Source organism: Caretta caretta, chromosome 25 (genome assembly GCF_965140235.1).
Source record: "Caretta caretta isolate rCarCar2 chromosome 25, rCarCar1.hap1, whole genome shotgun sequence".
Taxonomy (NCBI): domain Eukaryota; kingdom Metazoa; phylum Chordata; order Testudines; family Cheloniidae; genus Caretta; species Caretta caretta.
In genome coordinates this window covers 16468935-16484344 of record NC_134230.1, presented here as the reverse complement: position 1 = coordinate 16484344, position 15410 = coordinate 16468935, and the positions used below count along the sequence as shown (strand labels likewise).

The 15410-nt window shown below is 44.5% G+C and overlaps 1 protein-coding gene across 46 annotated transcripts in view; it reads right to left on the bottom strand.

The window, feature by feature from the left end:
• GNG7 (G protein subunit gamma 7) overlaps window positions 1-15410 on the bottom strand; it is a 128444-nt gene that overhangs the window by 70340 nt on the left and 42694 nt on the right. For 8 of the 46 annotated variants that reach the window (XM_075123292.1, XM_048830612.2, XM_075123270.1 and 5 more), the window contains one exon: window positions 4659-4785. The exons of the other annotated variants lie outside the window; for them this stretch is intronic. The gene's annotated coding sequence lies outside the window, so the exon portion shown is untranslated. The remainder of the gene's footprint in view (window positions 1-4658; window positions 4786-15410) is intronic. 46 annotated transcript variants of the gene reach the window in all.

Genomic DNA, 15410 nt, shown 5'->3' with positions numbered 1-15410 from the left:
ATGTGATGCTTCACAAACTTTCAAAGAAAGGTCCCTGGGCCAATTTCCGATCAATTCCTCCTCTGTAAACTACCAGCCTCTACTAAGTGGGACCTCAACCCCATAGGGTTTTCCATCAACGAACAGGATGGTCGTCATCAACTCCCGTCCCCTACCACACAGGCTGCAGAATCTAAATGAGTGAAAAAACAATTCCTCCACTTCAGGGTGGTAATTATTAAGAGTACTGCTAAAAAGGTCCTTCCAAGATGACCACTGTCTCCTTCCCCCTCTGTAGAGTGCTCATAGAGCCAAGGGAGTTGTTTGTCTTTTCTCTCCTTGTGTCATTCTCACTCAAAGAGCACATGAGTCAGAGGCTGTGCACCACAGATGCCACTGATAAAAGCATACTGCATTTGGGAATATTAGCAACCCCGCAGAACAAAGAGGCAGCTCAAAAACCAAACCAAACCTCCATCGACTCCCAATCAGCTTCTCCAGTAAGTGTCTGGTAAATGTCACTGGCTTTAATCTTCACATAAACATCAATTTCTAGTTGTTCCAGATTAACTCCTAAACTCCTGTGCATTAAAGCAGCACCAGCAAAAATTAAAGGTCATCAGCAATGCAAGCTGTGAAATACCTTTGACATTAAATTGTGTTCTTGTCAGCTCAGCCCATGTAGTTATTGTGAACAGAAAAAGTAAGATTTAAATTCTTCTCTTTTCTTTTTTTTCTCCTAAGCAATATTAAATAGCCTACTCAACACTGCTCCACCGGATTTTTTCCAGGGGAAGGAAAAGTCACTTATTCGTAACAGAACAGCTAGTAAAAACAGAACAGCTAAGAAAAGTAGAACACACACCAAAAAAAAAAAAGGCTTTCATCCAATTTTGAGGAGTCAGTAGGTTGAAAGCTTGACCTAGTAACAGAAAATTAGCCTTCTAATCTAACACTTACTGGGCTGACTTTGTCCTGTGTGTGGTGGAACAAGGGGTGTTATTTGTACCTGACAAAAGTCCAATATTGTTACTGTATAAGGTGCAATGGGGAGTCCAAGTTTCTAGCTAGAATAATGTAGCAGGTTGTGTCTATACAATTTGCACCAATTTAGCAAACATCTGTTTACAAAAATAGATTAAGTCTGTGCAAATGTGCAAAGCCATTGCGTGCATATTCTTAAAAACAGTTTAAAAGTGGCTCTTAATTAAGTTGGAAGCAACCCTACCGCTTAATCCCACAAACACTTAAGCACACATGTAATTTTGCTCAATGGGGCTACTAGCATGATTAAAGTCAGCCACAAGCTGCGTTTACACATTCAGATTCTTAATGAAGCTGCCACCTCTCTGAGCTACTGGACAATACAGTGCAGGCAGTTTTTAATGTGGTTTATAGATCTGTGTCTTTTTGACCAGAGATGTTCCAGAGCTGTGAGTGTTTGAGTCCCTCTAGTAAATCAGACAGACAGTGTGACCCACTTTGAATGAGAAGTACAACGTGTCTATTTTGGTACAGAAGTGAGACAGCTGCAGAGCAGACTGTGTTCTGACCAAGGACAGAACGGAAGTCTTCCTTTGCAGGCACACAACGCTGTGAGTAGGGCTGTAGTATAGCCAGGCAGTTCACAATGAGCAACTGCTAACCCAACAAGCTTTGCTTCTACAGCAAAGCCATATTTTGTATAGCATTAACACTACTCATGAAATAGTCAAAAAAAATCTTATACACAGATTAGTGAAGAAGGATCACATATAGCATCACTGCAGGAAGTTACTTCACTAAGTCTGCGAACACTAGTTTATTTAGCCCTGGCAGTTTTAAAACATTTATTCTGATTGGGGGTTGCAATGAGTATACCTGAAAGAAGAGTTCTATGAGGGAAGGGGCAAAAACTTAACAACAAAAAGGTAGCAAGGAGCATGGAAGACATGCAAAAGCATGCTGTGCGCTTACTAGGCTGCATGCAGCCCACGGGTTGAGAACCACTGCTCTGGACATAGATAAAACCCAGTTTGCGCTTGCAGTGTATAAAGGACTGGACTATGCTTTGTATCCGATGAAGTGAGCTGTAGCTCACGAAAGCTTATGCTCAAATAAATTTGTTAGTCTCTAAGGTGCCACAAGTACTCCTTTTCTTTTTGCGGATACACACTAACACGGCTGCTACTCTGAAAACAGTCTCCCTAGGACCTTTGTAGCTCCCACAGCAGAGAGGAATGCAAAGAAGTCCACAGCCTATTTGCAGTTTTGTGACAGACCGACCAAGGTCAGGACAATTTTCATCCATGCAATTAACTGGAGAGATGGGCTGTATATCCAGAAACTTAACTGCTTGTTTGAAAGTGTGCACAGCTGAGACTTTAACTTAGTGTAAATGGATAAACTTAAAAAACCCAGCAGCATACTAATTATAAACTTTATCACTTGGATTGTGGGAACAACTAGAGACCCCATCAGGATTGGGACCCCAGTGTGCTAAGTCTAACAAAGAGCAACAGACGATCCCAGCCTCGATGAGCTTACATTAATGCATATTTCTCTTTGCAGACTCTGGCAGGAGAATAAATCTCTCTCTGTTACAAAATAACTCCATGATTTTTTTAAATTGAGCTCCTCTGCGAATTTATGGCCCTGCTAACAATGTGGGGAACTCGTTACCAGAAACAAACAAATGAGGTGTTGGGTGTCATTAGCCACTCTTGCCTACCCCAACAAGGGGCTGTGCTAAGCAACTTTCCAGCTGACTCCTGCCTTATGTGGAAGGTGCTAGTTTGGCTCCAAGCCTGAGAAACACAAAGGTGTGTTCAGATTAGGTCAGCAGTCTGCTCCCAAAATATACCCTATGGACTTGTCTTGTTCCATAGACAGTGACTGGATTTATGAAGGCAAGCCCATCTATATGAACAAGAACAAAAATGCTTTATCTAGTCCCTTACTGCTGCTCAGCCTTAATGATCCACTAGCTCCTCACATTAAAAACCTAGAAGCAAAACTTTGCAGCCTTGAATCTGTTTGGCTGATTTAAGTGAAAGCACATAGCACAGTATTGGGAAAGCCAAAAGGTGATCATGCACCACTTCTGCCTACCCAAAATGATCGGAATTCTTCTCTTCCCCCCACCCCCCTGCCACCCCACTCATACAAGTACTAGAAAAGAACCTTGTACTTTCTGGTACACCAGTGCCAAAACATGCAATCAAATGCAAATTATTTTCTCCCCTTCCTCAATAGGCCTGACCTGTAAATTTTAGGTAAGTTAGTTTGTAGTTGACCATTCAGCAGTACACTGTAGTTCTATTTCTTGCATGCCAATCTGCAGACAGTAGGGCAACGTTTGGAGAGCATATAACAAACATTACGCTCTATCTGAGTTTCTGGAAAGCTGTCTTCAGAGTCCTTCAGGAAGCGAGGACACACATCAGCTGCGCCTTTTTGCAGTACTAGAAGAAAAGCTGCACTTAAGTTCGGAACTTGCCACCAGAACTAGTGTAACTAACTTACATTCAGGCTGATTAAAAGGCAAAAACAGCACCTGCCCTTGTTGAAATAAGAATTTTGTTTATTCTCCCTCACACCCACTGGGTTGTGAGCAGATGTGAACACACTGGCACAGGACAGACTATGGTTATCCAGATGTCACATGCTTAGCACTTCATTTGTCAGCAGCAAAAGCAACAGGCCACAGCAGAAAGCCATTTCTCAGGCCCTTCTTGGAAGCCCATCCATTTGCTTTATTTGTTGGTGCTAAGCTGAGAACAGCAGCCAATGTATACAGGCCTGGCTCTGAACTGTTCAGCAGTGGCTGTGATGCTGAATATTTTTGCTCCACTTGGGACTGCACATGTACTATATTTGTTTGCCATTAATCCTTTTGTACCTGCAGTTCCCAGAGTTACCACTGATGGGAATAGACTTGAACATCTTTTTGAAAACCCGAAGGATTTTCCACCCCCAAAGACCCAAGAGCAATGCTGAATGCAAAAAAAACAAAAAACAAAAAAAACCCAGTCTAGAAAATAACCACATAATGTCGCTGGAAGGACACTAGACACGGTGAAGGCACCCAAGGTTATGGAGAGGAACCAAAAGGAAAGAGCGACAGGAGACAAACTATTGCAAGGCTCTGGGTCTGGACAGGGATAATCTTTCCAACAAACAGAGCTTTGTGGCTTATTTATTTACAAGCCACAGGCTAAAAAAAAATTCAATGGGCTTCTTTTGCATTAAGACAGTCTCTGCAAATCACAGAGATGCTCAGTGCTACAAGTTTTGCTCAGGTGTGTACTCTTCAGAGAATGGGGACCAGCAGCAGACAGAATCTTGTAAGCATGAACTTAGCATTTTAGTGCTGTCAACATGTTAATTTAGCTACTGAAATAGCTGGAGGAAAAAAAGTTTAAAAAGGGGGGGGGGGGGACGACTACTGTGCTTGATTAGCTCTATCCCTGGGTATCCTCTGCCCATTCAACTGCCAACTGAAGTATTAAGACAAAGCATGCTCAGAGCAATACCACTCCAACAGAAGTGAAGCCCTGAAAAGAACCTTTACAATGTAATTCTAAACTAAGAACAAGGTAACAAAGGAAGAGAGGGATGAGGGTTAAAACAAAGATAACATTAGCTGAACTGTATCATGCACAAACCTTATTAGTTCTATTACTTGTTAAATTTCTTACCTCCTTGTTAAAGGAAAGAACTAGACAGCACAAAGGGGACATCAGTGGAAAGCAAAGCTCAAGTAGTGCATTTCTGGAGAACAGATGTCATACTTTATGAGTACTGAGAAGAGGCTGCTGGCATTACCTAGTGGGAAAGACCGAACAGTAAGCTTATTTCTTTTAAACACAGTGGACCAAAGCATGGTGAAGGGATACTCTGATACCTGAAAGGAAACTAACTATTAGCATTGGATCCAATTTTAAAGCCAGAAGCAACTGGCCGAAGTTCAAACAGGGTAAAATTTGCTTTGATTAGGAAAAACTGACAGCAAAGATAATTGCACAGTGGAACAGTTTTCAACCAAGACAGTTGTGGCATATTCTCAGCTATCATAAGGACAGGCAGCATTTTGTCTTCAATTCCCAAGCTTGCCAGAAACTCAGAGTAGCACTCCACTGCCTGAGAAGCCTATCTGTGTGTGCTCCTCCAGCCCAGCTCTGTACACCCGCACCTTGAAAAGAGAGGGCATAAGCCAGAATTAGTGAGTGACAGCACAGTGAGCATCGGTATTATGACTGAGTGTATTAACAGTGTCACTTAACTACCAAAAAGAGGGAGGAGAAAGGGTTAGACAATTCTATTTTTCTGTACGTCCCAAATGACTAATCACAAATTCATAGCCATAGAGGTTCTGCTCTGTGGGGCTGCTCTTACCAGGAGGGCCCGATTGGCACATTCAGGGTAACAATAGCTAGCCTGACAGATGTAAGGAGGCTAGAGTACACAGACCAGAGGCTGGCCTTAGCTGCAGTGATGTGCCTATAAATGTCTAGATAAGAAGTTTATCTTCTGTTTCAGAAGGTTTGTGTGTACTGAGCAATATTCGTTCTGTACTGTACATTTCTATTTTTATCTCCCATTCTCTAAGAATGCTTGCCATGTGATCACGCTGGCGAGTCCTCCACAACTGCACTTCCTAGACCACTGGAATTTTAGACTGCTCAACACCTGTTCATATATGTACATCGAATCAGAGTTTGCCAGTTAACCATACTTCCTCAAGATGGTTGTATCTATGATTGAAATTGGCAAACCCCCCCCACCCATGCTCTCTTCCCTCCACCCCAACAGGCCAAATTAACAGCACAGAGATTAACAAAAAGAATCCATATTTTCTCTGAATTATGCATCCTCTTCCCCTGAAAGGATGTTCCATAAAGGCAACTAAAACAGAAGCCAGGCAAGAACTGTGAGGAGACACTTGCTCCCCCTCAAACTGAAAACATTGAATGTATTTTCAGTCCATAGAGTGTTACGGTAGGTGGTGTAAAAGAAATTCATTTCACCACCGGTGGTGACATTAGGCTCCACCCCTGGAATTCATTCTTAGAGTCCAGGAGACTCATGGTTTACACTCAGATGTTTTGGCACACGTCAAATCTTGTGTGTCTCATTCACAAAATAAGCCACGCTGGCCAAATGTTTACATTGCAGCAAAAGTTTGTTGCTTCACATTAAAGGAAGAGTGCTAGCTCAAGACTCACTGTAGAAAGTGTTGCTCCTTCAGAAGTCCTGCGCATAAAATCTCTTGCATCACAACTTTGCTAGCTGCCTGATCTCTAGAATTGTGTGCTAAACTTCTTTGTTGAAGCCTTCCATTGTTACAACCCCCCCACTGGCAGAAGGCATGTCAGGAGTGATAGCATAGCCAAGGCACAGGTGTTCATAACCAGCACATCATTTAACCCCGCTCAGAAGAGGTCTGGCGAGTATGGTGGTTAAATGCTGGTGGCTGCTTAAGGCCTCCCTAGTCATTGCTACTGGAACTGCAGCAGTGGGGGCACAATGATGGGCAATTTCCCTCAAAAGTGGTGTAGACAAGGCCATGGAGAAGGTCTTTTACTCTATGTCTACACTGCATACCGCTGACAACAGGGTGTAGGATACCTGTAGCTGCATGCCATAGCGAAAAGCTGGTTGTTCCACACCGCGGTATGTAACCTTTCCTGCTGCCAGTCTTTCCCCACTGCTGGAATCTTCCTCTGTGGCAGGGAAAGACCCCTGCAGCACGATGCTACACTGCAGGGGGGAGGCACTGCTTGGCAGAGCGTGGTCCATACGGAGGTACATCCCCACAAGGTTTAGGAATGTCCTTACTCTAGTCCCAAAGCAGCGCCTCAGTGTCTACACTGCTATATATACACACCTTTTTTGGGGAGGGGTGGAGGGGAAGAGGGGCGGTTTAGTGTACGTACTCTACACACTGCCAAAAGAAGAGTACGTCTACACTGCACACTGGTAACCATTTTAAAGATACCCCACTACTGAAGTGCTACACGAAGCCAAAATCTGCAAAGACGATTGGAACCCTTTAGCCAAGGGTTATGCTAGTTTTAGTCTGGGGGTAAACCCTTTCCCATTAATGCATTTTCCAGATGCAAAGTTCATGATGGTAAGGGGCTGGGAAACGGCTACAGTGAAAAGAGAACTGTCAAATTTAGCACCTTCCTGTGGGAAAGAAGGGCCATTTTCCAAAGCTAGTGAAAACAGAAAGGTGTAAACTCATTTGAAGAGGTGAGTAGATGGCCTGCACATATTAAAAGGATAGACTGATGGACGGCGTCACTTCTGGGAGGTTCTAGAAGGCAATGATCCCACCAGAAAAATGCCAGCTTTGAAAACATTCCCACGTACAAATAAATGCACTGCATGGATTTCCCATACAGAGTCCAACAGTGTAATACAAACACCCTTATCACTAGAATTCGGTACCCTTCCAGCATCTGGTTTTGTGTCTGCCGATTTCCCCATAACACAGATTTTTGATTAATGTTCAGTTGTGCTAAGTGCTTCACAGAACACACACACAAGATGGGTCTCTGCCTGAAAGGTCTTACAATAGAAAAGCAGGTCTACAACTGTTCCAGCACGTAGAGTACAGACACCGTACACCCACCTAGCAAGGGGAAACGGCTGTTTAGATGCTAAGGCCCTGCTTACGTGAGTAGAGATACAGCAGAACCTACTGTATATACTCTACACGGCTCTCTACGTGCCTAAGAAGCACCTCCCATGTCTACACTGCTATTTTTAGGAGCATAGCTCCAGCAGCAGGACCCCTTTCCTCACTACAGGGAAAGACTCCAGGAGCAGGGAACTGGCAGAGCATTTCTCTGCAGCCTCCCCATCGCTGCCAGAGCCTTGCACTGCAGTGGGGACACAGCCCGCCTTTCACTGCGGTGCACAGTTACACATACACTACATACCAGTATAAGAGCAGACAAGTGCCTCCCTACATTTAGTTTAAACCTGCTGCCTGTTAATTTCATTGGGTGACCCCTGGTTCTTGTGCTATGTGAAGGGGTAAACAACATGTCCTTATTCACTCTCCACCCCAATCAATTTTTATAGATGTCTATAAAATCATCTCCCCCCTTTAGTCGTCTCTCTTCTAAGCTGAACAGTCCCAGTCTTTTGAATCTCTCCTCATACGGAAGCTGTTCCATTCCCCTCATCATTTCTGTTGCCCTTTGCTGTACTTTTTCCGATTCTAATATGCCCTTTTTTGAGATTGGGTGACCAGAACTGCAAGCAGTATTCAAGGTGTGCGTGTACTATGGATTTACACAGTGGTGCTATGATATTTTCTGTCATTATCTATCCCTTTCCTAACGGCTCCTAACATGACTAGCTTTTTTGACTGCTGCTGTAAATTGAGCAGATGTTTTCAGAGAACTATTCACAGTAACACCAGATCTCTGTGTGTGTGTGTGTGTATATATAGTTGGGATTATGTTTTCCAGTGTGCATTTCTTTGCACTTAACCACATTGAATTTCATCTGCCATTTTGTTGCCCAGTCACCCAGTTTTGTGAGATCCCTTTGTGTAGTGGCCTAAGGGATGAGCCCAATCTCCCATAGCTCCAGATCCCAAGAGGGGTTAGAAACACTGAATTCAAAGCAGAACTAAACTTCCCAAAGCTCACATCAACCTCATCCCAGAATCATTAAACAAAGTAAATTACGTTTTGGAGCCTTTGGTTCTTGCATCTGGTTTGTACTCAACACGATTCAACAGTAAAAGAAAAAAATGTATTTCTTTGGAGCTCAAGGGATAGTTGCTTGGATGCTAGGTTGTCCTACAATCAGAAGAACTGTTTGAGACGTTTTTCTCAACTAGTGAAAGACAGAGTTAAGTAATACAGAAGCATACCTTAGTTTGCTTTTACAGTCCTTTGCTTCTGCAATGTAAGTGACCCTAGGTTTCTTTATATTGAGGATGGCAAAAGGGGTGTTAAAAGACGCTGCCTCAAAGGTTCTCAGGAATCATGTCCTTTGTTTTAGGGCTGTCTGAAAAGCTACTTCTGTTGCTGCTCTGAATGGCTACATGGTGGGTGACATGCACCCTTTGATAAAACATTTTTGTTTTGCAAAATCCTGGTGTTATTCTTGAGTTTGTAGACATGACAGTTACAGAATCTGCATCTTGCAGACATCTCAGCAATCTCCACACAAACCTTACTGCCAAGGGTGTGGATTTCACGTAAACCAAGTCTTTACTGCCACAGAGAAAGGAAAAAGGAGGGGGAATTACTGGCAGTACGGACCACTCATGCTGGCAGTGTTCTGCAGCCCCACCAACACTTTATAAGGAAATATCTTGGATGATCTGATTACTGCTCCTGTTGCTAAGTTTTCTGCGTTCTGTGTCAGAGGCTCTCTAATGAAGTGACTTTAGTCAGCATTTCTGAGGACAATTTGCAGAAATATTTATCCAAACCAGCACCTCTGAGGATCAGTTCTCAGCGCTACACCCACCATTCACTTTGATGGGAGGTAGTGAGGGGGTTACGCTTCTTGTCTCTGTTATGTGCCATTCATAAATGCAGAACCACTGCCCTAATTAACAGGGAAAGGAAAAGCAGGCAAAACCTGGGGATTTTTGCTTTTTGTAAAGGGGCACAAGAGTCTCCGATACAGGTCATCAACATGGCTGCAGCCAGACTCTGACCAACCTTTGTTTATTAATGGCCAGAAATCTGTTGGAATCTACCAAGTGCTGTGATCCAGGTAGATCATGGCAAAGCGGCCTTCAAGGAAAGTGAGGTGCTGCAGGAAGCAGCACTCATGTGGGAGGCACTACTTCCTCAGAATCAGGACCAGCATGGCACTCAAGGGATTAACGACACTGAGGAAATGCCATCTTTCTTCAATAGAGGGGTCCTGATTACTTGTGAGAATGGGTTGAGCTTGCAGAGACTTTATAGTCTGCTTGACAGCATTTCTCTGTCTGTAACTCGGTAACTTTTGAAGGTCAGTCAATCAATTCCAAAGTTTCAGGGAACATTCTAGGAATCAATGGCCAGAATCCTCTTGATTTTGGGGAAAAACTGAAAAAACAGAAGGGGATGGGGGCAATCAGGAACACATGAAGTCGCAACAACATGAAGAAGCACCTCTGTAGCTGTCTATAGATCAAACACCTGGTTGATGGCCCCATGAACACCTTCCACAATAACAATACCTCATCTCATCCCTGCTCATCCTCTCAACAGAGTGTAACATGTTGGTACTCTGAACGAAGAGCAATGGGGGCATGCACATATACCATCATATTGGGCTGGAATATGGGACCCTGGTATGGGGATGAGGGAATAGGGCACAGAAGAGGGAGGGAAGGTGTGAACAGGGAGCAGAGCGCGCTCTGGCATGGAGGGAGAATGGGGAACACAACACCTCATGGGGGAAATTGTGCCCCCATTCTCCCCCATAAGCTAGTCCCCACAGAGCCTCTGCAATGGTGCTGGTATGGCAGAGAATGGGAGACCCTGGTGTGTCACTCTGGCTGGCATAATGGTCCTTAGTAGACTGTGGGGAGGAGAGGGAATGAGGGGCAAACAGAGCCCCTAGCTGGGGGAGACTGGGGAGTTGCAGGGAGTCCCTGAAAAAGAGGGGGTTGGGAGGGTGGCACCCCAGGGAGCTTTTGTGGTGGGAAATGGAGTGTGCAAGGAGCTCCTAGGTGCGTGCAAGAAGCTTGGCTAACAAGCGACCAAGTGTGTGACCCCCCTCGTTAAAAACATCTCCTCGTGCTTTTTAGAGGAGCAGAAGGTGTTAACGCCAGTGAGCTGGTCAAGCTCCCGCTCAAGTAATTATGGCTCTCTGAAGCCTCATTGTACTGACCTCCTGCTGTGAACTGTTGTGCAGTGTTTTACCCAGTTTAGATCAAAAAAAAAGCGTACGCACCTTGGGCTCAAGGCGCCTGTGACAATTTAAAGTCACAGAGGAGAGTTGCTGTGCTGTATTAGACACCTGCTGCATTTATTAGTTAATTTTGTAGACCACTTGGTGTCCTTCAGAATGAGAAATGCTAGAAAATGCAATTAAAGAAAGTCAGAACCAAATGGCTTATCTCACCCAAAGAGAGAGGTAAAATACAAAGTTTGCTTCTGCTGAATACATAAACTACTAAAAAACAAAAACAAATCAATCTTCAAACCCACTGAAAAAATAAAAACCAGCATGTTGGGAGGAACATCAAGGAAGACTGGCAGAACAGGATGTACTGTAATCTTTTGAATCAGGAGAGGAGTTGCATTTGTTCGGACTTATATGGCCTCAGAGCAACATGTGTACCAGAGGACAACTTTTTTCTCCCAAGTTATCAGCAATGATAAACACTGGTCCTTGGTGGAAAACTGAGGAGCCCCAGAGATTTAAAAGTCTACTGTTCAAACAATTTCTGTGAAGTGTTAATCACAGAGCTGGTCTTGCACACACTTTTCTTGTGACCTTCCACAGCTACAAGGCATGTAATAATAATATAGTGAGTTCCTCTGGTTAGGACTGGCTGTGAAGCAAAGTTCTTCTCAGAGGAAAGAAGAGCTCATGCATGAGGTCTTGTATACACAATATGAGGAGGAAAAATTCAAGACATGGTTGATTTCTCCAGTCAAAGCTGCCATCGGTCATAAAAAAAAGTAACTTTCCCTTGAGACCTTTAACTGAAAGAGCTGGATGCCTAATAAACAAACTGCAACAGCACTTAATCAGATGGTATTTTGGGATTCAAAATTAATTCCACACACTGAACTATAGCAACAAGCAACTTAAAGTTGCCAAAAATCAACTTTTTTTTTTTTAGTAAGTAGGAAGGAGACTTAAAATGCCACAGGGAAAAAAGTTTGAATGTAACTAACAAAGGTGTCTGGTAGTTTAAGTGATTTGGAGACCGTTCCTAGGATTCAAAATTTAAACAGATCCTAAACAAATGATCCAGTGTAGAGGAAAGGAAGAATACTATTCTAAGGGTTGTGGAATGCAAGTGCGTAGAGACAGGAGCGGTGGGTGGGGGTGGGGGGTGGAGGGAAGGCTGTATAATGCACCCTGAACACAGATCTGAGACAGACTGAAAATATGCAAAGTTAACACTGCTGAAGCATTTTTACATGCATCTATATTTAGAGAAATCAAACACCTAGAGAATGTAAGCAAGCGGCCCTGTCAAACTCGAGTATTCTATGCACTACCGTTTACAACTTAAACAAAAATAAGAGTATGACATTTGATAGGGCGCTTTCACACCAGGTATTACTAGGACAAATATAAAAACAGTGCAATAGCTAGATTATTCAGTTAAATCCACCAGCAAAACCTCACCGAAGATTTGCATTTTAAAACAGACCAAAAATTTACAGCCGGACAAAGTCTTCTTGTCTTGACTACAAGTTCAGACAGGACTGTAAACTAGGTGAAAGAGCAACTCAGCCATGTTTCCTAACCCTCTTTGCAACGATGGGCTTAGTTTACGCCTGAAGTCTGCATTTTGCACAATACAAACATGGACCAGGTTTTAGAGAACTCCTATGCCACAAGAATTAAGGAATTTATTGGCATTTGGACAAAAAAAAATCAAATCTGTTTTAATATAGGCCAACTCAACAGCGTACTAGCTGCATGGTGGTGTTGGAAGCAATGCCAACAGACCGTTTATTTTTTGGACAATTCAGATATGTACGTCCAACATCACACAACACATCATTTCAAGCAAGTAAGAAATGAGTTGCTATTAATGTTCCACAGGAAAAGTGGAAATCAAATGTATTCCAGAGTGATCTAGGACTCTCCTAGTATTACTGAGCTAAGTTATCTTGAAGTCCATTAGATAACACTGACCCAATTCTGTAAGCTCTGCACATTATGTTGTAGGATAGTGAAGTATCAGCCTGGTAATTAGGCTGCCTCTGGAATATAAATGCATCCACATTTGCAAGGAGTTTAGATGTTTCAAAGGAAAGACGTGTTTGGATTATTCTGGCTGTTTGCCAACACAGAGACACCCTGGTAGGCTAACTGCTCACGTGTTAGTAGGAACACTCTTCTCTCCATCGGCAGCAGCCCCTCCAAAAAAAAAAAAAAAAAAGCGCGCAAGCCATTTCTCCTTGTGAAAAAAACCAAACTGTATTTGCGGTGGGAGGATGATCGTTTAGGCAAAAGGAAAACAAAGATTACTTGACTGTTACCCATTGCACAGAGAAAAACCACATCAAGATTTCAGCTGCTAAAGGTTAGACCAGCATGCAGGTGGAGTGTGTAGGAGGGCTGGAGGGCAAAAACAAGAGGCAGTAAAGACTGACTCAGCAGACAGCTCATCCCCTCACATTATCTTTGATCTCAAAGAGGAGACATTAAACACACTTGCAAATTAAAATATGAGCTGAAGATGGTTTATATAACAGGTCTAGAATAGGACAAATATTTTACTGTGTGCAGAGTTTACAGAGTACTTATGTCAGTCGTGTCTGCAGATGTCAGTCATGTTAGGAAGCCAGCACCACAGAGTGATTAGAAATTGTGTTCCGAGTCATGGGTGTAACGGGGCACTTTATTTAATAAGCAATATCACACACATTACTTGTTTCAGGGTTTTAGTGCTACAGACTACTGAAAGACATCCTTCCCACACGGTATTTTGGGAGGCTAAATAAGATAGTGGTATACCCGAGATTAGGGTTGCCAGGCATCCAGAATGCCCAGCAGCTCTGGTCAGCACCACTGACGGGGCTGTTAAAAGTCCGGTCAGTGGCACAGCAGGGCTAAGGCAGGCTCCCTGCCTGCCCTGGCTCCACGCAGCTCCCAGAAGCGACCAGCATATACCTGTGACCCCTAGGTGCAGAGGCGGCCAAGAGAGCTCCACATACCTATAGTGAATCTAATATGTTTACAAGACTCTTCCCAATCTTTTCTTGGGAAGATACTTGATCATCACATGGCAGCAACCGTTTCACCTTGTTGGTGAGCTGCCAAATACTGACCAGTTAAGCAATGTTTTATTAAATCTCCACTTATCTCTCATTCCAGCTCACTGTGTCAAGTTAATGCTGTAAGGTCTTCAGCAAGAGTTGGGAGTAATTTCTATGGAAACGATCAGGTTTCGGTTCTGACGCTTAAGCAGATGCTGCACCTCTATACCACACAAGTGTGGCATAAACTTTTAGATTCAATGATGCTGACTTTTAAGAGAGTGGCACAGAGAGATCCATCTAACAGTTAACTAAATCAGTGGTTTTCAAAAGGCGGGTCGCAATCCCGTAGCGGGTCACAGAACATGAGGCACTGGGTGGTGGCAGCTCTGGTCAGCACTGCTGCCCAGGCTGTTAAGAGTCCCGTCGGCGGTGCTGCCCAGCTAAGGCAGGCTAGTCCCTACCTTCTCGGACACTGCTTGCGCACCTCTGCCTAGGAGGCGGACCTGCTGCTGGCTGCTTCTGGGGCGCAGCGCGGTCCGCGGTGCCAAGGGAGGCAGAAAGGCTGCCTTAGCACCCCCACTACATCGCTGACTGGGAGCTGCCCGAGGTAAGCCTGCGCCCCAACCCTGAGCCCCCCAAACCCAGAGCCCCTTCCTGCATCCCTAGCCCAGAGCCCTGACCCTCATTCCTGACCTCAGCCCTGCACCCCAACCCTCTGTCCCAGCCCTGATCCCCTCCTGCACCCCAAAGCCCTCATCCCCCACTGTTAGGTCGGGAGCATCAACAAGTTTCTTCAACGGGGTCACGAGAAAAAAAGGTTGAAAATCACTGAACTAGACAACGCACATAACAGTCTTTGTACTGCAAGAAAAACTTCCTTAGATAAAAAAGGCAAACATCTGAAGGATTCAATTTATGAGGAAATATTAAGATTTAATCAAAGAGCAGACATAGGGAATGCGCTACAGGGGACAAGTGAGGCAGAAAGTTTAAAAATGAGTGCTGGAGAAGTGTGGTGAACGAACTAAGTGGCGTGATAGATTTCCACGTACAAGAACAGAAATACTCAGAGCGGCTCAGCCCTAGGGGGCCAATTTTATTCCTCTAGAGTGGGATGGGCAAACTTTTTGGCCCAAGGGCCACATCCAGGAATAGAAATTGTGTGGTGGGCCATAAATACTCACATAATTGGGGTTGGGAGGAGGGAGGGGGTGAGGGCTCTGGTTGGGGGTGTGGATTCCAGGGTGGAGACAGAAATGAGAAGTTCAGGGTGCAGGAGGGGGCTCTGGTCTGGGGGGGGGAGTGAGGGCTCCTGGGTGTAGGAGGGGGCTCCGGGCTGGGACCAAGGGGTTCAGAGGACGAGAGGGGGATTAGGGCTGAGGCAGAGGGCTGGGGTGTGGGAAGGGGTGCAGGCTCTGGCTGGGGGTGCGGACTCTGGGGTGAGGCTAGGGATGAGAGGTTTGGGGTGCAGGAGGGTGCTCCAGGCTGGGATCGAGGGGTTTGGAGGACTGGAGGGGGATCTGGCTG